Source organism: Phalaenopsis equestris, unplaced genomic scaffold (assembly GCF_001263595.1).
Source record: "Phalaenopsis equestris unplaced genomic scaffold, ASM126359v1 Scaffold000264, whole genome shotgun sequence".
NCBI classification, from domain to species: domain Eukaryota; kingdom Viridiplantae; phylum Streptophyta; class Magnoliopsida; order Asparagales; family Orchidaceae; genus Phalaenopsis; species Phalaenopsis equestris.
The window spans coordinates 146,182-169,556 of record NW_018164706.1 but is presented as its reverse complement, the minus strand read 5'-3'; the positions used below and the strand labels follow the sequence as shown (position 1 = coordinate 169,556).

Here is a 23,375-nt window from a genome sequence, read left to right as displayed (position 1 = left end):
TAGAATTTGAGATTTGTTTGAGTTTTACCCATCCTTGAAAAATTCTGCTTTGATGACTTGTTTAGTAAATTTTCATCTTGTACGGCTTGGTGTAATTGCTATACTTCATGGAGAAGTAGGCATATTCCTCAAATGCACCAGATATTTTCAATTATTCGCCATCAATAATGGATATGATTTCATCTATTATAGCTTTTGCATAAGGTTGACATTGTTGTCTAAAGATTATTTAGATAATGTATTGGATATGAATTTTGAAAGTGGTGGAAATAGTGAACATTCTGTGACATTGATTGATGATTTCTGACAAAAATCAAACTAGACACATTAAATGTTAAATTAATACTTAAGTTTATTGGGATTTCTAACCTCTAAACATTCATCCCAATTCTTTGCATGACTATATGGTTTCATTTTTCCAACTATGAGAGTACTATAGGAAATCTATTAGGGGTTGTATAGACCATTATTTTATCGCTTGTTTGAATTTTAGACATGGAACTTTCAAGTTTATAATATACTCCCCATATCAAACAACAAGTTTTGTGAGAATACTCTAATGCAAATCATGCATATGTTGTGTGGGTGATTGTATAACTTCGTTAGACCTAGACTAATTAGGACGATCAATTAAATTTATTGGTTCTCTAGTGAAATTTCTAATGGATACACGTATTTATAAATGAATAAAATGTATCACTTTGGAAAACAACGTGCTATGATAAAGTAATAATCATTCTCCCTAAAAGTTTGTGATCCTAGTTCCGAAGTCCTAGCACAATATTCAAGCTAGCATCTTCCTAAGGCTAATGAGCAAATAGGTTACCGAGTATCATTCCTGCATTAGTTCCTTTATCCTTGTCTATATGGAAAGCTTTTCATTCTGGTACTATTCATGTTACATCTTATCAAAGCATTTTAGATTTGGTCATCAATATCTTTATTTTGCCATAACCATAGCTTTATCCCAATCAAAGTGAGCTGCGTCACGACAAACATATAAATCTAGAATATGAGAATCACTTAGAGAAGAATTAGTAATGCACATTTGACTTCCTTTAAAAAGACATCCATCTCTTATTATGAATTCATTTAGGTGTTTATTGTTTGATGCATTGTATAAGTAATAAAGAAGATGATAACTACACTAGTAATGCATTGATAGACATAATTTTTATCCCAATATATTATTTATGGATAAAGTATATTCTTGTAAATATTCTACTCATTTAGCATATATTTATCATTTTTTTTTTGAGAATTTATACCCTTAAGAAATTTTAAATTATTAGCAATGATGGGTTTTCCTTTATAACATTGTTAAAAATTGTTGAATTTGTGAGTAGACAAAATTTTATCGATAGAAGATGGGGGTATTTAAAGTCAATTACAATCGCCACAATAAAGGAAAGAAATAAAATAGAATAAAACAAAATGAAAAATATATAATGAAGGAATAAATGCTCATAACAAGTAATAATAAGCAATAATAAGTAAGAACGACAATCCCTAGCCGTTATAAATCTAATACTCTCCCTCAAGTTGAAGCATAAATGTCAGTCATGTTCCACTTGGATGTGAAGTCATTGAACAAAGCATGAAGAGGGTTCTTGGTGAGGATAACCACTAGTTGACCATTGGAGGGTACAAAAGGAACACATTGTATCGAACTCAATCTATTTCTTAATGAAGTTTCTGTTAATCTCCATATGTTGGTACGATTATGTTGGGCTGGATTGTGAGCAATGTTGATGGCGGTCTTATTATCACAAAATAGTTACAGCAAAACGAAGGTTGGCATACGAAGTTCACGGAGCATGATGCGTAACCAAAGAGCTTCACAGATACCCAAGGATATGGACCAAAATTCAGCTTCAACACTACTCTTGGCAATCACAGACTATTTTTAACATTTCCATGATAAGATTTCCCCATACAAATGAGTAGTACTCCGAGATGGAACGTCGATCATGAACCGACCTGACCCAATTAACATCTGTGTAAATAACAATAGACTGTGAGGTGTCACGAGAGAAAAACAAACCTTCTAAATACTTGAGAATCCGGTGGACAACTTGGAGATTATGCTCATAGGGTTATGCATAAATTAATTCACTATACCAGCTGCGTGACATATGTCGGGACGAGTATGGGCGAGGTAGATGAGTTCCCCACAACACGTTGATACTGAGTCTTGTTGACAGACATAAGATTGAGAATGTCTGATAATTTTTCATTATGATTCATAAACAGTCATAGGTTTGCACAGAAGAAAGTTATTCTCTGTCAAGTGATCAATCACATATCTGCACTGAGACAGACAAATGCCCCGTGATGACCGAGCCGCTTTAATGCCTAAGAAGTACCAGAGAGATCCTAAGTCCGTCATTTCAAAGGACGTAGCAAGAATGCCTCTCGAAAACTCCAATGTCGGGAGATCGTTACCTGTAAGAAAAATATCGTCAATATAGATAATAAGGATAACTACCTGGTCATTAAAGAAATGTCTGAAGTAGAGAGTGTGATCTGATTGAGCTTGGGTAAAATCATGGCCCACGACCACTTTTGTGAACTTGCTGAACTAGGCCTTTGGGGACTACTTTAGCCCATAGAGGGACTTTTGCAGCCTGCATTCTTGCCCTCTAGAGGTAGTAGAGTCCAAGCAAGGAGGGAGAGACATGTACACCTCTTCGGTAAGCTTTCCATTTAAGAACATTTTCTTGACACCTAGCTGGAATAAAGGCCGATTCAGATTCACCGCAAGGGACAACAAGACCCGACTAATATGTAACTTAGCCATTAGAGCAAATGACTCCTCATAGCCAACTCTGTATGTTTGTGAGTACCCTTTAGCGACCAATCGTGTCTTGTTGCGTTCTAAGGATCCATTTGAGTTGAACTTGGTGCTGAAAATCCATTGACACCCCACATCTTTCTTACCCCAAGGAAGATCAACGACATCCCACGTATGGTTCTGCCGGAGGGCATTAATCTCCTCCATTACTGTCATTTTTTATGTTGCACAGCAAGAACAACCTCAATCGTAGCTAGGATATGATATTTTGTCAGGGCAGTAGCAAATGCTATGAAGGTCTGTGATAAACTGAAGAAAGAAATATATTTTGTCATAGAATAGAGATAACATGTCTGATTGCGTACCTTACCTTCTCATTCAGAGGGATCGTGTTGAGGATGTCGCTCGAAGTGGAGTCTGATAGCATACTCCAGAGTAGGAGCATCAGGGCGGGTGCGCCGAGTATAGATATGGATAGTGGTAGGAGGAGATGATGCACTCAACAGAACAAGGGACTCCTTTGTGGTAGGAACTATGGGGGGAACATCCATAGGAGTAGGATAAGGGACAATGCTTAGGAACTCAAGCTCCCCTGCACTTGAGGCTGATTTAGGAACATAAGGAACACTTTCAAAGAAGGAGACATCAACACTCAGATAAATTTTGTTTGTTATAGGATCAAGACACCGATACCCCTTTTAAGTGGTGGAGTATCATTGGAAGATATATTTTATGGATTTGAGATCAAGTTTACTCTGAGTGGGGACAGTGTTCTGAACAAAGACCGTGCATCCCAAAATCTTAGGATATAAGGTGGAGAAGACTTGATTAACAGGGAAGCATGACGACAGGAAAGCTAACGGGGGTTCAGAAATTGTGAGTTTTAGAGGGGACTCTATTTATGAGATAAGTGACAATAAGAATGACATCGTTCAAAAATAATTTCGAGACATTGGATTGAAACATAATAGAGCGAATAACATTGAAGAGGTGATGGTTTTTCCTCTGAGCTACCCTATTTTGTTGAGGAGTATCTTCACACGAGCTATGATGGAGGATGGACTTACCCACCAAGAATATACTTAAAATATAGTTGAAAAATTCACGGTCATTGTTGGTTCAAAAGACCTGAATTGGAGTTTAGAATTTAGTTAAGATGAATGTGTAGAAGTTTTACAAGGTCACAACAACTTTTGATTTATCTTTTAAAATGTAGACTCACGTCATTCGAGTGTGGTTATTAATCAAAGTCAGGAACTACCGTTTATTGGTGTAGCTGGGAGTATGAGAGGGTCCCCATATGTCATTGTGAATGAGAGAAGAGTGGAATGTTTGTGCGTGGGGTGGGTAGTGGATCCGATGATGCTTGGCTAACTGACATGTCTCACAATTGAAATTAGAAAGATTTTTATTAGAAAACATTAAAGGATACAAATTTTTTTATTATTGGAAATAAGGTTGAACCAAATGACAATGCAACTATTTGATGTGACATTCAATGACTCGAGATAAACTACAACTCTTGAGTGGAGTGTCTTCACTCTCCCTAGTCTTCTCTTGGAAGTAGTAAAGTTTAGCTAACCTCTTAGCAGTTCCAATCGTCCTCCCCGAACGACGATCCTGAAAAATACAACCATGAAAAGAGAAATTAGCAAAACAATCTATATCATTCATCAATTTGCTGATAGATAACAAGTTGCATTGTAACTGAGGAACATATAAAACTGACTCCAAAGTTATACCGGTCTTTAGTACAACTGACCATTTACCAGCAATGAAACTACTGATGCCATCAACAATTCTAATAGTATCTTTCTCAAAGCACGAATAATAAGTTGAGCAAGCTTATGAGCACCCAGTCGTGTGATCTGTGACACGTGAATCAATAATCCACCGATTAGAGGAGGAAGAAGACGTGAGATCCATAGGAAGATTACCTTGTCGGATGTGGGAGGTCGACAGACTCGTAGAGAATTGATTTGTTCCAAGTAGCTTGATCAATTGCTTCATTTGATTTTTTAGGGATTCAGAGGATTCCGGGTTGGAGTCGGTTGAACTGTAATAGACTTAGATTTTGTTGTGAGACCTTTTGTAGCAGAGGATTTGGTTGAAGGTTTATATCCCGGTTTATCATGAAGTTTCCAACACTTGTCCCGAGCGTGGTTGGATTTGTGACAGTAATCACAAGTGGGGTGACCGGTCCGAGGTGGCATGTATGAGGGCTGAGTACTATTCGAGATCAAGGCAGACGATTGAGTCTTGTTCAAGAAGTTTATGTTGGTTTCCGATCCTCCAGTTTGTAGAGGGATTGAGGTCGGTGATGATCCTCTGGTGGACTCATGCACATCGACAGTAGGAGGTTCGATGGTGGAGGAATCCACCATACTTCCAACAAAGCCAATGGTGATGTTGGGTTGCCGAGACATAGGAGAGGCTGACAAGAGGGATGTCCAGCGGCTGAAAAAAAATTTCTCGAACCAACAATAGGGTAGATCATGCAGGCAAGAGAAACAACCGGAAAATGACCGTGCAGGGAGGCCTCACGATGGAAAAAAAAGAAATCCAGTAGGAAGTCTTGTAGGGAGGCCGACTAGAGGAGCTGCTGCGGCATAAAAGAGTGGCAGATAGGTCTTTGTCGGCAGGAAGGATATGCAGGAAGAACACAGGGGTTGGCTGGAAGGATTTGCGGCAGGAAGGTGGCTGTCAGCAGGCTACAAGAGAAGACCCGCAGGTGGCCAGCGGTTAGGGCGGAACCTCTAGGGTTAGGGCCATGACTCTGATAGCATGTTGAATTTGTGACTATAGTAGCATAATTTTATTGATTGAAGATGTTATTTAAACCCAATTACAATCACCACAATAAAGGAAAGAAATAAAATAAAATAAAACAAAATAGGAAATACATAATGTAGGAATAAAGACTCATAACAAGTAATAATAAGTAATAACGACAATCTCTAGCTGTTATAAATCTAATTAAAAGGTGCTATTACCATCAGATGTAATAAGCTCATTCCGTTGAGTTTGATTATTTTGATCATAAGACACATTTCTTGTTTATGTAATGATTCTTTTAGCAACAATACATTTAAATGTTATTTAAAATTTATTTCAAAATGGAAAAGTATGTTCATGTGATGCAATCTAATGAAGTGTTTGTTCTCTTTTACAATCAAACCTTTAACCAAAAAGAAGCTTAAAATGTGTCGTCTTGAAATTTTTTTACTTTTTTAAAATGTAATAGTAAACCTTCAAAAATTTTTTATATATATTTAGTCAAATTATTTAAAGGATTAACAATGTAGGTAGAAAACTTTATGAAGGTATTTATGGCTTATAATCGATGTGTATGATTAGTTTAGGATGTGGATATGCGATATAGAATTTATGGTGAAAAGTTGAGGCCTTTGGAGTGATGTGGTGGTGGAGGAGACCGGGCTTGTTCAATTTGGGCTGATTTTATTTAGGGTCTATTTGGGATCAATTTTTTTTTTTAAGTTTATTTTATTTTTGTTTCGTTTTCTATTTTTTGATTTTAGAAAACGCATTTGGTACTGTTATAATTTATATGTTTTAAAAATAAAAAAATATAAAAAATGTTTGCTTGATTATTTTTTATTTTTTCTAAAAAAAAAAAAAACTATACTTTTTATAAACCTGTTGGGTCCATGTGCGCTCTATTATTAAGCTCTGCCGCCCTGGCGTATACGTCATATTCCTTGCTCAACCCAACACGAAACATTACCTGTGTGTGGGCGGGGGGCGGGTCAGGTGGTCGACAGGCGGCGTGGGCAGGTGGCCATTGACAGGTGGGAGCGGGCGACGGTCGACGAAAGCTGACGGCGGGACTCACTGTTTTTGGCGTTTTAAAAACATATAAAATTATGTTTTTTCTGTTTTGAGTATTTTAAAAACAAAAGTTTCCTCCAAAAAATTAAAAGATAAAAATAAAACAAAAAGCAGATAAACAAATATTGTTTTTTTGTTTGTTTCCTATTTTTTGTTTTCAAAAAAAAAAAAAGATTCCAAACAACCTCTTAGCTTTTTATAACTGGGGTTTAATGAGGGATGATTGTAAGGAAATGAATAAAAATGGGTTTAATGAAGGATGATCAGAAGGAAATGAATATGAAGGGTTAAATTAGTTTATAAATGTATGATATGGAGCTTTTATACAGTTTTATAAATTTTATAAGTTTATGGAGAAGTGGGGAACAAGATTATGTGTAATAGAGCCTAATCAAGGCAGCGAGCTTTCAAATAGGATTTGGGTTGGTTTTGATTTGATAGCTTGGGTTATGGATGCCTAGTTGTGCAAGATGGACGGGGTGTTGAGGAGGATGTAGCAAAGTTTTAAAAAAAAATTAAGAGTGACTGGATTCATAAAAGATAACCAATAAATCCCACTAAGGCTGGTCAAGGAAGGTCACAAAGCAATAACAAAAAATAACTATTTTTTATGAAATTTTCTTATCAATTTATAATAGCGAAAATACATATTAGCTCTCTTTATGAGGATTACATTGACTCCTAAGATACTATCATTCACAATGAGGATGAAAATTTCAGCGGAAAAAAGGATGGGTGGTCATTAATGGAGGAAGATATTAACTACTTTGATTAAGTCATTTTATCTGTCAAAGTTCATTACATGGCTAGCCTATACATGTTATTTAAAATAAAGATTCAAATTTTATATACAAGATATGAAATTTAAATATTACAAACTAATAATTAATTTTTTTTTCTCTTTATTGGGCTCTTAGAATTGAGCATTGGTTGGCACTTGCTTTGGGCTTTTTTTTGGGCTTTTTATGATGGATCTTCTAATTTGGGCTCTTGTAATTTGAGCCTCTATTTACTTGAGCATTTTGATGTGCTTGGTCTCTTGCTTAGGTTCTTAGAATTATACATTTTTTATCTTGATCATATATTATTACATCATTTAATTCTTTTCCACTTTTTCATCTATAAAAATAGTCATATATTATTCTACATCATCAAGTATGCAATAATTGAAAAAAATGAAAAAAAAATGAATTGACACTTCAATTTGAAGAAATTGACGCTATTTAGGAGAAGAAAAGAGAGGTGATGTTTGAACATAACTATTCGAATGTGATTCTTGTCTCGCTAGACCATGCATGGATGAGAAGGTTACGACATTGATTTTTGAAGATGCGTGATGAGGGGGCAAAGTCCCACGAAGCATAAACAAATAGAAAATATTGTGTTTGGGACACCTATGGTGGGATCTTCTGTGAGTGAAGAGCAGTTAGGACAAGAGTGCACACGAGCAATTAAGCCGATGTATGTAATTGACAAGTCGAGCAACAAATCTATGAGGGTAGATGGGTCGCGTGTGAAAGAGTGAGCATGCGATCTTTCAGTCTGATTTGGGCGGAAATCAGGTTAGAGTTTATTTGTAACTTCATTTATAATTAATTTGGCTTTAAGTTTATTAAGTAGTAATAGTATATTTTTATGAATTAATGTTAACATTTTTAAGGTGCAAAATTATGCAAATCCAAAGATCATAAAGAGATCGTTAATTTAGCAAAGAACCAAATCGAGGTAAGTTTATATCTTTATCTTTTATGTTAGCATAAAAAATTAGAATAAAATTATTTTAGGTTGATATAGCATTTTTATGTTATGAAATTACATATAAAAAATCTAAGTCTAAACTTGAAATTTTTAAAGGATGCAAAAGATCGAAGTTATCATTGGTTGTGCCACGTAAAAAGAGAAAATATAGGTGATGTAATTTAAAAGTTTTATAAATTAAAGTGAGATAGTAAAATATTAAATATTATTTTTTAGAAATAATATATTTACGTTTATGATTAGGCGGAATTGACAGATTAACAATTAAAGTTGTGGAGAGAAGAGGAGCTCATGGTAGTTTTTGTAGAATAATTGAGATATGAAATTTATATTATCAACTTAAACATCGTGCATGATTACTCTTTTAAATTCAGTTTTAAAGGAATATATGGTTTCAATGAAATAAAAATAAAAATGTTAATTATTTATTTATAACATTATAATTATAAGCTAAATATTATGTTTAATTCTAGATTAAATCAAGATAGAAGTGAAGAAATAAGTTAACGAAAAAGAGAATCAACAAATCTCATTAATAGTTAATTTTATAAGGCGAAATTGAGGTGAGTAATTACTTTACTATTTGTACGAAATTTAGTTCTTTTATTCTTATAATGCATTCAAGTTTTAAAATATTAAATATGATAGTATAGGCAAATTAAATGATTGTTTAATATTTTAATATTATTCTATGTATTGCATTTGCACTGAAAGTTTAACAAATGGTTTAATGATTGGAAAAACTTTTAAAAATAAAATGAAATAAATGGAAACGTCAATCATAGGAGTCATCCCAATATAGTAGTTGTTAGGGACGTTATTGTACCTATGCATGAAATTGATACAAAAAAATGCTTGAAAAAATAAATTGAAATGGGTGTACCTTAATTAATACATTATTTTAAATAATGTTTCTGAGATGATTTATTAAATGAAATATAATTGCATTTTTTTTAAAGAGTTCTTACTAAAGAAAATGAAGTATTTTAAAATTTTAATAAAATGAAATTTTATAATTTAGTCATCATTTTTTGCAGCATTTATGTTAATCATATGCATAGAAGTTAAAGACATAATTGAACTATAATTATTGAATGACTTGTATAAGTTAACATGCTTTTTAATTGCTTATTTTAGGACAAGCTATGCTATATGAAACTTAATGCCTGCCATGAGAGTATGCTTACAAAAGAATATAAGCTAATGAAATTAAGTATTAAAAAATGTTATTAATTTTTTTCTTTGCTAGTATTATGTATATGAATTCTTGTGATTTAATGACTCTTTACTATTTAGATGATTACTTTTTTGTGGATAGTTGTGAATGTTATACTAATATGATATTATTATTCGATCGTTCGTTCCTGTCTTGATCATTCTAAACTCCTGAATCGGGGATATCAAAGTGATATCAAAGTGGATTATGCTTTAATCATAATAAAAAAAGCCATTTGATTGATTAAATAAATTTATGAAAAGTACAAATAATTTTTTTATTATAATTTAGATTATTTGGCATTTGTTTTAGAACTATGGGTAATCACGAAGAGGAAATTAGACTTGAGAAAAGTTGAAATATCACATAATGCTACCGTTGATGTTGATGCATTTATTGAGATAATGATTGCTATGACCCAATTGATTAGAAATTCTTAGCCACAAGCTAGTAGTGGGGAGTTTTTGTAGAGAAATATTTAAAGCTTTTTAAAGATGTGAGATCACCTCTCTTTGGGAATAGGAGAAGCTAAAAATTGGTTAATTCGATTGAGAAGATCATTTGATGACATTTCATGACTACAGGAGAGATGAGTCACCTTGGTCATTTTTGGCTTTGAGGGTGAAACAAAAATGTGGCAAGGGTAGTTATAAGAAAAGTTTAGTGGTTAGCCTAGTTATTTGGTGCAATGGGAAGACTTTGTAAAGATATTTAGAGATTTGTTTGTAAGTCTTTTAGCCAGAAGACAAATAAAGGATAAGTTCATTAAATGGATGCAGGGTCCTTGCTCGATCATTTGCGATTAATTTGAATTTATTTTTTCTTGGAGGTATGCAAAAAAAAATATTGATTTTTATTTTAATTGAAGGTTATGATTAGGCAGTGACGCGGGTGTGTCTCTCGTACAAAACGTGGGATGCTGTAGCCTTTAGCTGCCGAACCAGGATGGCGGCGTGAAGTTTGAAGGAGGGGGCGTGAAGTATAAGCTGGCCGACTAAATTGGTCAAAATGAAGATTGGGAGGTTTGAAGAGCCTCTCTATGATCGGGATTTGTCTCCCAACATTATTGGAGTCCTTCTTTGTTGTCTTATAGTATTTATAGGTGTTTTGTGTGCTCTAGGTTTAGATTTTTATTCAGATTTTTGTTAGGACCAAGTTTTCCCTTCTAGTGTTGTATTCAAAGCGAGGAGGTGCTCCGGTTGTAACTCCTTCTGAGGTGATGTTTATCTACCCTTCCCTACTTTCCTCTCTGTCGGCCTTTTCCTAGCTGCCAGCCACCTAATGACCCTTGTCACCTTCCCTTGCTGTTGTCACCCCTCCCCTCATCATTACTCAACAATCCAGCCCTCCATATGCACTATTCCCCCCTCCAAACTCAACTCCATCTTCGATTTGTGCCCTAATTGGTATTTGTGTTGAGTGCATATTATTCTTTTCTATTTCGGTGTGTGTTTTTTATAACCTCTATTTAACTTTGTAGTAAAAGTTGCATTTCCCGTTGTCGTTTGGGTTTACTCTGCTATCATTTGGTATCAGAGTTAACCTAACCCTAGTCATATCCTAGATTTTCTAGCATAAGCCATAAACAAGTGTTTCTCCGACCCCTAAATTTTTTCTTTCCACACCTTATACACTTTCGACCTACCTACACCCAAAATGCTATCCATGCCCGCAATGAGACAACAACCAGAATCAGATTAGGAATTGACCATGGACGACATACAACAGTTACTCTACCAATTGTTACACAACTTGATGCCATTTAGGAAAGAACCCAAGGCGGGATCTCTGTCGATCGTAACAGTGAAATCCGTGAAAGAGAGCAACAAGAATACTTGAATCTCTTTCATAGGAATGATTCCAGTGTAGAAGAAGACAAACCACAATGGTTTGGGGTACATATTAGTGGAGGCCTAGAGATGCCTGTTAGAAGATATATAGAAATAGAGTGTTTGCTAGAAGATATAAAGATGATGTGCTGATTGAAGGATATAAAGATCTGGCGATGAAGGTGGACCTATTGAACTTCGAGGGGAGAATTGATCTAGATAATTTTCTTGAATGAATGCAAACTGTTGAACGGATCTTTGAATACAAGGAGGTGCCCGATGATAGAAGAGTGAAGCTTGCCACCATCAAGCTTAAGAAGAATGTTTCTTTGTGGTGGGAGAATTTGAAGAGGGAGAGAGAGAGAAGGACGTGACATAATCACTTCTTGTGAGAAAATGAAGAAGATTATACAATGACAGTACGTGCCTCTGCACTATCTTCAAGATATTTTCTTGAAGCTCCACTACCTGTAGCATCGGTGGAGTAGTTTATGTAGCTGAAGTTTAAAGGTGATCTGACAGAACCAGAGGACCAGGCCATAGCTAGATATTGAGGAGGCTTGAAGCCGACAATCAGTAATGTGGTCCAGCTGCAACCCTATTGGAAACTAAAAAACATGCAGACCTTAACAATGAAAGTGGAGAGACAACATAAACGTAGCAGACAACTGCTGCCATTCAGACAGTCGCCCGCAGTTAGAGGTATTATCAAGAGCATGCTTCAGGGGGCTGAGAAGACTGGTAAAGATAAGGATAGAGCCATTCAAAGTGAGAAGAAGCCTAAGAATTTGGGCAAAAATTATTTCAGAAGCCATAAATTTGGGCATGTCGCATCCACTTGTCCGACGAGTCAAGTTATGTCCTTCACTGAGAAAGGTGCTGTGGAAGAAGTGAGAGGCTAAGAGGCCGCAGAATAACAGGATGAGGAGTACCATCTTCCACCAGATGAGGGTGAGATGTTGGAGGTTCGACGAGTTCTTTAGACTAAGGCTACGAGAATAGCAGTTACTGCAACATATTCTACACTCATTGCATTGTGAAAGGAAATATATGTTGTCTCATATCAATGGAGGGAATAACGAGTATGTGGCGTTTACACATATGATGGATAAGTTGAGCCTCACTACTTAGATTCTCTTCCAGTCGTACTCTCTGATGTGGTAGAGGAAGACTAATAGAGAGAAGAAAGTGTCTTGTGGAGTTTTTGACTGAGAGTCAACTGTAGAATTAAGTTTGGTGCGATGTGGTGCCCATGGAGGCTTGTCAACTATTATTGGGGAGACTGTGACATTTTAATTGTTGGACTCAATATGATGGGTTCAAGAACTACTCTTTGCCAAAGATGGTAAGCGCCATAGTCCTTACACCTTATGCAGAGTCTGAGAGTAAAGGTGCCCTTGCTAGTAGAGAAGCACTAGTTAGATCATTCAGTGAGGACAGAGGTCAACAAAATAGAAGAGATGGTTTCAGACATAGGGTAGCCAGTACATAGGGCATTTTAGAACATCTTGTTCGATAGCTTATCGCCATGGCCACCATAGCTCGGTTAGATTCAAGCTGCCCTCAGTTTAGATCAGGTTGAACCAATCGTGGGTTATTTTTGGACGAAATTCCTTTTCAGCTCAACAATGCACCCTCAGATGGTTAGGCTAATATGGGTGTTTGCTCTCAAGTGGGAAAACTCGTCGGGTGTTTTGACAGCCAATGCAACAAGTAATGGGATCCAGATACTCTTATCGGCATAATTGAAGGCCCTTCATGTAACATCTTGTTTTATTACCCGAGAGAGGATTCTAAAGTGTCAAATAGCGTGGGAGAAGAAGCGATGAGTCAGACAGTAGTAGAGGGGAGAAGAAATGAGGAGACGGAAACCAAAGAGGGAGTAGAGGTGAGGGCATCAGAAGCTAAGGAGACAATTTCACCTCCAAGGAGATTTACTTATCTGTAGAATCGAGAGAAGTGACGACACAGTATGGCACAGGAGGGGTGTTGTCGAGCTGAGAAGAGGCGAGAGATCTTAGCGTCAGTGTCAAGCAGTGGAGGAGCCTGCATTGGGTCGAGTCGAGCCAGCTATGTCATACTTGCGAACTGTTAGGGCTTTCGCCTAGCCGACTATGAGGAAGCTTGGGGAAAAGGGCGGCGACGTGGAAGGTCGAGCGAGGCGGGAGCGCAAGAGGAGAGTTGAAGTTGCGAGCGGGATTTGATTGAAGGAGAAGCTTTTGGGGGAAGAAGGTGATGCATACAGAGGGGTTCACATGCGTGGTTTAATTTGATCGGTTTATAAAGGTTGATTATATATATATATATTAATAGAAAATTTTATTATTAGGACTTTTGGTTAGAATTTCAGATTTGAAGTTGAATATGAGGCAAAGGGTGCAAGCTAGAAGAGGAAGATTGAACCGAGCAAACTTTGGTAAGGAAATTTTGGTTTATTTTATAAATTTAATTAATGAATTTAATTAGGATTACATAAAGTAAAATAATGAACTTAATACTTAAATAATAAAAAGTTAATAGTTCATTAAAACATTATATTAATTAAATTTTATATCATGTTAGGCTTCTAATTGAGTTGACGTCAAGGTAAATTAAATAACAAATTAATTGATATCGAGTTGAGTACTCATGTTCTTATACTATAGTAATATTTTGCTTCTTCTAACCTAATGAATTTATTGGTATTATCATTAGTTATATTAAAAATACTGCAAACAGTAGATTTTAAATTTTAGTGAATTTTTGTTCATATTGTAGGAACGATATATGTACACAATATTATTTAAATTATTAGAAATATTGTTCATATTACAAGAATGAATTTTTGTCCATGCAAATGAGAAATAAATATTTATTATTAAAAAGTGATATTTTTATTGGTTGTTTGTATTTGCATGATTGATTATGATGGAGTCACCAATTCATAGTACTAGTGAGGAATATTAAGGTACTCGTGCACTTATATGAAAAATGATATTAGTATTGAAACACCTTAAATGATAAAATTTTTAGACGGTGTTCTTGTGACTGCTACACAGATATAAAATGATTTGATATGTTATTGATATAATATTCATTAACATCTCAAATATTTATATTATTTTATTAAAAAGTTCAACTGACATGCATATTATTTTCTTTTTTATTTTAATACTATAGTTTTGGAGTATGAGTATTTACTGACTTGTTTAGCTCATTATTATTTTTAATCAAACTTTTTCAAATTACATTTATTGATTAAAAGATGAGCGATAGAAGAGAAAACATTTATAGAAGATAGACTATTAGTAGCGAGGTTAACTTAAATATACTGCTTTAATTTAATTTGATTAGTGATTTTTTCATATGTTAAATTATAGATGAATATAGAAAATTTAATTTTTGTTGTCCGACCGTCCATTCACGTCTTGGTTAATTCCAATCCCTAAATCAGGTCGTGACAATTCAATCATGGGAGGTTACAACACTTCCGCCATCTTCAACGAGCCTGATCTAATTTCATATTATGAGAAGCAAATACTTTGACTGGAGACTGATGCAGGCGCTTCTGCATGAGACGTGGTAGCCACAAGTGTCGAGCCAGGACTAGGGTGTCAAGTCTGAACTGGCCAATTTGATCGGTCCAGATGAGGGGTGGGAGGTTAGACAAGACTCTTTGGGGTCAGGATTTTCCTCCTAACATAATTGGAGCCCTCCTTTGTTGCCTAATTGTATTTATAGGTTTTTTGTGTACTCTAGGCTTTGTTTTTTATTCAGCTTTCTATCAGGACAGTCGTTTGTGTCTAAGTTTCCTCTTGTAGTGTTGTATCTGAAGGAGAGGAGATGGTCTGGCTGTAATTCGTTCTGAATTGGTGTTTATTTACCCTTCCCTGTTTCCTTGCTTCCCCAACCTTCATCCCAACTTCACAACCTGCTGCCATCCCTGCTGGAACTGTCTTGCCAACAGCTTGGCTGATGTCTAGCCTTCTAGCCCTTTATTGCCCACCCCCTGCACGAGCCTTGCTGCTGCCCCTTCCAGCTACAAGCCCTCTACCACCACTCTTCCACCACCCTACCACACCCCTCTTGTTGCAGTCCCTTGCCACTTCCTAGCTGCCAGCCACCCTTCAGCCACCTAATGGCCCCTCCATCACCTTCCCCTGCTATTGTATCCCCTCCCCTTGTCACTGCTCGACCATCTAACTCCCTCTATATTTACTATTCCCCCCTCCAATTGCAGAACACCAAATTTGATTTGTGCCCAAGTTAGTGTTTGTGTTGAGCATCTGTTTTTCTTTCCAATTTTGGTGTGTGTGTGTAACTCCTATTTGCTTTCATAATAATTGTATTTTACTTTATAATTTGGGTTAACTTTGGCATCAGACGGCCTGCAATTCGTCTTGATATTGATGATTATTCTGTTGGTGGAAGGAGTTAGAATGATTGAGCTGGACTTACAGGCTATTCATAGGAGGTAAGATTTCCAAAAGAGAAAAAATTCAGAAGAATTTAAGGCTTCACAAATTTCTCAAGCTAAGCAATTCTCAGGAAGTTCAGGTACTAAGAAGAACAAATTCTATAATTATTAGAAGGCAGAGTGATGCTAAGAAGTGTAAAAAATTTGAAAAGTTTCATGAGGGTGAATGTTTATCATGATTCAATATTTGTTTTTGGTACCATCAACCAGGACACACTATGAAAATGACTTGAACAAAGAAAGGACTCTAGAGAAACTAGAGTTAGTACTAGCACATTAAAATGGAGTTCGGTGGGACATAAATTCACTTAATTCACATCATTAGTGCCAAACTAGAATTAGACATGCAGAATGTTCGGTCGAGGGTGTATGCACAATTGCAATTTGGAGCTAAGTATTCACATGAGGTTATCATTGGTATGTTTTATAGTAAAGAAAAATAATTGATTAGAATTTTAGTATGTAATGGAGTATATTATCTTTTCATGTTATAATATTATGAGCACAAATTTTGGTTAAATATTTCATTCATTGATATTCAATGTTTCTTTATATTATTTTAGGTACCATATCTATCATAATAGATAAATACGAATAATATTTGATATAGGGACATCTTAATCATTCATTGCAGTGGATTTAGTTAACTTGATGAGTTTGAATACTTAAAAAATGCTTAATGTTTTATCAATTAGAATGCCAAATGGAAGTTTTATGAATGTTAGCCATATGTTAAGTAAATTTAAATATCAGTTCTAGAAATTTGAGGTGCGGCTGGTTGTATTAATATTGGTTGAATTTTTAAGCAATTGTAGGTATGGATTAACTATTTGACCATTTCTTAATTATGGATTATATTACGACGGTAATCAAATTCAATCTACCTGTAGAGAGAGATCAGACAGATTTTATAGAGATAGATGATTAATGTCTATAATAATCACTTCTATGAAAGCTTTCAAGTTCTTAACAATACCAATCAATGTTTTTTAGTTCAGTTAGGAGATACAACAGGAGATGTGAAACAGTTGAATGATATTCCACTGGTGCAAAGAATAACTAGGAAGTTTTTTTAGGTGATTTACCTGGACTATCGTTAGTAAGGGAGAAGATTGCACTATTTATTGCCAGGTTTGGTACCAATACTTAAAAACACCTTTCAGAATACAGTTAAAGAATTAAAAAAATTGAAAAAATCATAAATTATTTGATAAAAGATTTTGTGAGGCTTAACATTAGCTTGGGGAGCTCCAACATTATTTATAAAGAAACAATGTAAGTTTTAGGATGTTTATTAATTATAGGGAATCAAATAGGCACATTGTTAAACATAAATATTAATTGCCGAGAATTGATGATTTTTTTGATCAATTGGAAGGGCTTTTTTATTTTAAAAAAATATTATGAGATTAGGTTGTCACTAGTTGAGTATTAAATAAATAGATATAGCAAATACAACATTAAGTTTCAAACATGTGTATCAATACGAAAGTAATCAAGTTCAATCTACCTTTAGAGACAAAGGTCAGATTTTATGGAGATAGATGATTGATGTCTATAATAATCACTTCTATGAAAGCTTTCAAGTTATTGGCAATTCCAATCAAGATTTTTTTAGCTCAGTTGAGCGATACAATATGAGATGTGAAATAGTTGAATGATATTCCAACGGTGAAAGAATAACTAGAAGTTTTTTTAGGTGATTTACCTGGACTATTGCTAGTAAGGTAGATGATTGCGCTATTAATTTATTTTCCGGTTTGGAACAAATACTCAAAACACCTTACAAAATAACAGTTAAAGAATTATAAAAATTAAAAAAATAGAAATTATTTGGTAAAAGATTTTGTGAGGCTTAGTACATCACCTTGGGGAGCTCCAGCCTTATTTATAAAGAAAAAATGTAAGTTTGGGGATGTGTATTAATTATAAGGAATTGAATAGGAGCGCTCTTGAAAATAAATATTAATTGTCAAGGATTGATGATATTTTTGATCAATTGGAAGGTTTTTTTTTTAAAAAAAAATCATTATGAGATTAGGCTATCACTATTTGAGTATTAAAGAAAAATATATAACAAATGCAACATTAAGTATTATGTATGGACATTATGAACTTGTGGTGATGTCATTTGGATTGACAAATACTTAAGCAGTTATTATGAATTCAATGAACATTTTTGTTTTGGTCATTTTTAAATATATTTTCAATAGTATTCATAAACAACATCATGGTGTATTAAAATTTTGAAGTAATTCAGATAATCTATACGTAGTTTTGTAGGTTTTAAACGATAAGAAATTTTATGCAAACTTTCTAAATATCAATTTTGGCTAATGAGTGTTACATTTCTTAGGCATGTGATCTATTTGGGCTGTCAAAAATTGACTCGACACGCTAATTTGATCCAAACTTGATTAGAAAAATTCAAGTGGGTTTAATAATTTTTTAGTATGGTTCAGGTTAGGAATCCTAATATGTTTAATTTTTTAGTTTGGGTTCAAGTTGACCCACCAACTTTAAATTGACTCCAAGCTGACTAGCTAACCTGAAATTGACTCGAAATGGAGTTACCAATTTGAAATTGATCAAAAAAGTTGTTATGCCTTATGTTAAATAGGTTTTACAAGTCGAGTTTGGGTCAGCGCGTTGAAGGAGTGTTGGGTTCGGGATGGACTTTTTGACCTGTTTAATATATAACCAATTTTGGTCAGACCCTAGACCTGACCCGTGAATCCGATTTGACAACCCTATGATCAAAATATGGTATATCAATATATCATAATAAGATAAAAGCATTGGCAGATTGGCTAACATGGACTACAGTTACAGTATACAAGAACTTTCTAGGCCTTGTTGGTTATTATAAGGGATTTATTGAGTTGTTTTCTTAAATTTTTGTGTTGTTATCAAGCTTAAGTCAAAAAATAAATTTTGAATGAATAGATTGTTGTGAATAGGCATTTCAAAAGTTAAAATATTTCTTAATGACTGTATCAATACCAATTATCCCTCAGAATCTGATGAATTTCAAACTTTTAGTGATGCTTCAGTAAGGGGGTTGAGATGTGTTTTTTATGCATCATGAAAAAAATTATTGCTTATCCTTCTAGATAATTAAATAATTATGAAAAGATGTGTTTTTTATGCATCATGAAAAAAATTATTGTTTATCCTTATAGATAATTAAATAATTATGAAAACCCGTGATTTAGAACTTGCAACATTTGTATTTGCATTTAAAGTTTGAAATCATTATTTATATGCAGTCAGATGTGAAGTTTTTCCTAATTCTGAGCTTACATTTTCACAAAAAAAATGATGAGACAGAGAAGATGATTGTACTTTATTAAGGATTATGATTTGGATATAAATTATCATTTTGGAAAAGTAAATGTTGTTGTAGATGTGCTAAGTAAGAAAATTTCAGGTAGTTTAAATTGTTTGATTGCTTAGCAAGAACACTTAATTAAAGATATAGTAAGATATTATAAATGATTGATTAAAATGATGATAATGTTTTTTAATTAAATCAGTTGACAATTTAGTTTTTGTTAAAGGGCAAAATATAAGATTCAATGACTATAATATTATTATTTAAAAATCTTAAATTATATTAAGGCAAACGATTTAGAGGGATAAAAAATAGATGAAGATGAATTGGTAAAATACAATTGCAAGATTTATTTTTTAGATGTTGATAATGTGAGGGAAAAAAATTCTAGAATTAACATATTTATGGGGCTATATAATAAATCTAGGTAATAATAAAATGTATCAGGAGCTCAAGGAATTATTTGGGTTGCCAGAATTGAAAAAAAATATTGCAGAATTTTTGGTCAAATATCTTATATGTCAGCTAATTAAAAGCAAAAGTCACAAGCTACGTGATAACACCCAAATGAGAATGGGAGGAGATAGTGATGGATCTTGTGATCGAGTTGCATATATCAAAACAAAATCATAATATGAGTTGTAGACATATTAACCAAGTTTGTGCATTTTTTGCTAATTAGATAATAGATCATGTTGAGAAATTAGCTAAATTATATGTGGATGATATTATACGATTACCAAAATTGATAACTTCAAATAGAAATGACAGATTTAAATGTAGATTATGAAAAATAATTTGGAAGTTTTGGGCACAAATTAACTTTCAGTCCTACATTTCACTACAAATAGATAATCAGGAATGACAATTAAATTTTAGAGGATTTATTTCGTTTATATATCCTTAATTTTGGTGAAGGATGAGTCACACATACTATTGACAGAATTTGTATACAACAATAATTATCAAATAAGCATTAGAATGATTTATATGAAGCTCTTGGTGCAGGGAAATACATAGCATCGTTATGTTGAAATGCGAGAACTGAAAATTATTGGTGTTGATTTTGTGGGATGTTATTGAAAAGATCCGACTATTCAAAAATAGATTAGAAACATTTCAAGATAAACAACGAAAGTATCATCATGCTAGACATGCATAAGTGGAATTTGATATTGATAAGTTTGTTTATATCAATTTTAGTCCAATGAATGGCGTGCAATGATTTAGGAAGCTAAGAAAATTGTGTCCGCAACACATAGCAAAATTCGAAAAAGAATTGGGAAGTTGGCTTGCAAATTAAATTTACCAACACACATGTAGGGAGTATACGATTTATTCCATTTCTCTACACTTTGAAAATATATTGCTGATGAATTAAGTAAAGTTATTGCATATTCAATCGATTTGTAACTTGATGTGACCTATATAGAAGAATCTAATAGAATATTGAAATTTGATGTTAAGAAAATCTGTAATCGATAAACTTTGTTTGTAAAGATTTTATGGAAATATGAGCTTAAGAGATGCCACTTGGAAGAAAGCCTTATAAATTCATGAACATAGTCACATTTTTCAATTAAGGTATATCTGCTTTTAACCTTTCAAAATTTAAGGTCAAATTTTTCGTAGGAATGAGAGTATATAATAATCGAAAGATTTGAAAAGGCTGAATGATATGTTAGTTCAATGAAATTGACTCTAATTATGACAAGGAAAATGGAGGGTTTCAAACATAATTGTTAGAACGAGAAACTATGAGAATGAGGAGACACCGTTGACATTCTATTTAATTTTTTGGAGGTGTGCGTGACAAGTGGGATAAAGTCTAGTGCGAAGCAAAAACGAGTGGTAGAAATCATGAACGGGAGGTCTGGTAGTGGGGTCGCTTACGGGTTACGAGCAATGGGGAGGAGAGCGCTTATGAGCATTTAAGCTACGTAGGTGGATGATGGGTTGATCGACGATTGTATGCGAGGGCAGAGGGAACATGTGGGAAGGAGGTGAATGTCCGATCTTGCTGAAATTAGGTTTGGGTACATTTTAAACTTAATTTATAATTAATTAATTTTAAGTTTATTAAGTATTAACAATAAATTTTTATGAATTAACGTTAGAACTTGAAAGTTGCTAAGGTATACTAATCCAAAAATTTTAAAGTGATTGTTGATTTCATGCGGAAAGGAATTAAGGTAAGTTTATATTTATGCCTTTCATTTTAGTATAAATTTTTAGAATTAAATTATTTTAGGCTGAAATCTTGTTTATATAACATTTTAATATTCTGAAATTGTATATTAGAAACTTAAAAGTTGAAAATTTGAAATTTATAAAGGATACAAAAGATCGAAGTTATTGTTGGTTGTGCCAAGTAAAAAGTGAAAATAAAAGTGATGTAATTTAAAAGATTTATAAATTAAAGTGAGATAGATTAAATGTTATTGTTTAGAATTTATATCTTTACTTTTATGATTAGGTGAAATTGATGAAGGTCAATAATTGAAGTTTTTGAGAAAAAAGAGAAACTCGTGGAAGATTTTGCAGACTAATCAATGTGTGAAATTTATATTATCAAGTTTGTTAAAGATTGTGCATGTTTACATTCCTAAAATTAGTTTGAAAAAAATAAATGAATTGCATGAAATATGAATATAATTGTAAATTTAATTATGATATTATAATTATAAGTTAAATATCGTGTTTAATTATCAATTAAATCAAGATCAAAGTAAAGAAACAAGTTAAAAGAAAAGTCAGCCAACAAATTTTATTAAAATTTAACTTTATAAGGTGAACTTGTTGTTAGTAATTTTTTCTTACTTCAATTAAATTTATTCATTTTATTTTTAAAATGCATTCATGTTTTCAAAAATTAAATTATGATAATATAGGTAAATTTAATGAATATTTAATATTTTTTAAATACTTCATATGCTGCATTTGTACTGAAAGGTTAACATATGTTTCAATGATTTAAAGAAATTAAAGAAAATATCAAATGAAATAAATTTACAGGTTAATCACACGAGTCATTATATAATGGTATTAACTTTAGATGATACTCTATCCATGCTCGAAATAAATTGAAAAAGGCTTGGAAAAAACTGAAATGGACGTATCTTAATTTGTACGGTATTTTGGGTTTTTCAGTTTTGATTTCTTAAAAGAAATATAATTTTAATTTTTTAACAGATTTCTAATTAAGTAAAATGCAAATATTTGAAAGATATAATAAAACGAAAATTTTAAGTTTAATCATAATTTTTTTAATAGAATTCATATTTAAGCATATATGATAGTAGAATTGTAGTTATTCATTAAGTTGTATTATTACACTGCTTATTTTATGAAAATTTTCGTTAATTTAATTAGTTGACAAGAGAGAGTATGCTTACATAAGAAGATGAGATGAAAATTTGTTTCTTTATTTATTTAGTTTCTTCTTTTTACTCGTATTATTACAAATTGGATATTCTTATTTGTTTGAGTGATGTAGAATAACTCTTCAGGTTTAATGGCTCTTTACTGTTTGGATGGCTGTTGTGAATATTGAACTAGTATGACACTACCGTTCTATTGTTCATTCCCGTTTTGATAATTTCAAGCTCGCTAGGTTGTAACAAAATAATACATCATGATATGTTAATAGATATTTTTTGTTCTAGTAAAATTTTTACTTCTACTCAAGTCTTGATTGTTGACTGTATAGTTAATTTCAAGCTCGCTATATAGTTGACTATTACTGCTCATTTTGTCCTCTTTGCAATTGTAAACGCTTTACTATTGTGTTATCCATCTTTGGTATTATAGTTTTTAGGTATTTCTGCAGGGCTGTTGCTGCTAATGGTCCATTCACTCCTTCGGACAATAGGATCTAATTCGCCGAACTTCTGTTGCTTTTTTGCTTGTGATTATTTCACTTTTTTCTTCTATGGTGTTGTCTGTGGTTCCATTGTTGCGCTTTCTTTTGTTTTGGTATTTTGGCTATTGGAGGATTGGATTTTATATTTAGCCAATAAGATGCAGATGACTGGAACTAAATATTTATAAACTGGAAACTCTGAGGCATGTATTAATTTAACTCTATAAACTTTCTAATTCTAATTTACATAGAGGAAGTGCGAAAATCGGACAGGTAA

The 23,375-nt window shown here is 33.4% G+C and overlaps 1 protein-coding gene across 1 annotated transcript in view; it reads left to right on the top strand.

Annotated features, from left to right (window-relative positions):
- Positions 1-23,083, top strand: part of LOC110024649 (histone-lysine N-methyltransferase, H3 lysine-9 specific SUVH1-like) — a 32,678-nt gene extending 9,595 nt beyond the window's left edge. Inside the window, exon 3 of the mRNA XM_020724736.1 lies at positions 23,066-23,083. The gene's annotated coding sequence lies outside the window, so the exon portion shown is untranslated. The remainder of the gene's footprint in view (positions 1-23,065) is intronic.
- The last annotated feature ends 292 nt before the right edge of the window (positions 23,084-23,375 follow it).